The sequence below is a fragment of the Ceratina calcarata genome, unplaced genomic scaffold (genome assembly GCF_001652005.2).
Source record: "Ceratina calcarata isolate Rehan_Ccalc_2016 unplaced genomic scaffold, ASM165200v1 scaffold546.2, whole genome shotgun sequence".
NCBI lineage: Eukaryota > Metazoa > Arthropoda > Insecta > Hymenoptera > Apidae > Ceratina > Ceratina calcarata.
Window position 1 is genome coordinate 804,595 of NW_017176634.1, and position 891 is coordinate 805,485.

Genomic DNA, 891 nt, shown 5'->3' on the forward strand with positions numbered 1-891 from the left:
ATCATATTTGATTTTACAGAATATAATTTATTATTCTAATTCATAATTTACGTTGTATAATATATAATTATTATTTGAATCTGATAACAATAAGGAATGGATCGTTAAGGGAAGATTCACTGCTATTACTTTTCCTTTCTTAGTTATATGTTCATGAGTAATTTTGACTCATCATATTTGATTCTATAAAACATAGTACAATATATATTATTCTTATATTTAAATATTTTGTAGTGCATAACATGTGGTTTTAATTTGAATCTAGTCAACAATAAGGGACGTATCGTTAAGGAAAGATTCACTGCTGTTCATGAAATTCTGCAAACGGGCGTAAAGCGAGGATTTATTATCGGCTTTAACGATCCTCTATTTTTGGTACTTTAATTATATCCGACATCCGGAAATTGATGAACTATGCTCGATTCTGTAGAACGAGCCAGTAGCCATAGTCGCTTGTTCAGCGAAATCGTTAATCGCGCCTTATTTACAATCGTTAAAGTGAAAAATTACGAAGACCGCCACCGATTCGCGGATATATTTACGCTTCCGCGAAGATTCATCTTAATTATTTATCTTAATTGTCCGCCCTCTCCACCGGGCTTTACTATCCGGTTGCTCGTTCGCCGGAAAATCGATGCCAAATTAAAAGAAGAAACACGTTCGAAAGCGGATTAAATTAGGGTCAGATGGCAGCGTGTTCGACGGGCGATAAAAATAACTCGTGAAAAGTTTCATTCAGACGCGTGAAAGTCCCTCGCCGGGTGTCACGTCGTCACGATTTCGCGTTACGAAATTCATAATGAATCGATAACCCGGCTCGAAATTTTTGACTGCGCAAATGTTCGCCGATAAGAAAAGACGGGAATCAAGACTGATTTAAGTTATAAAATT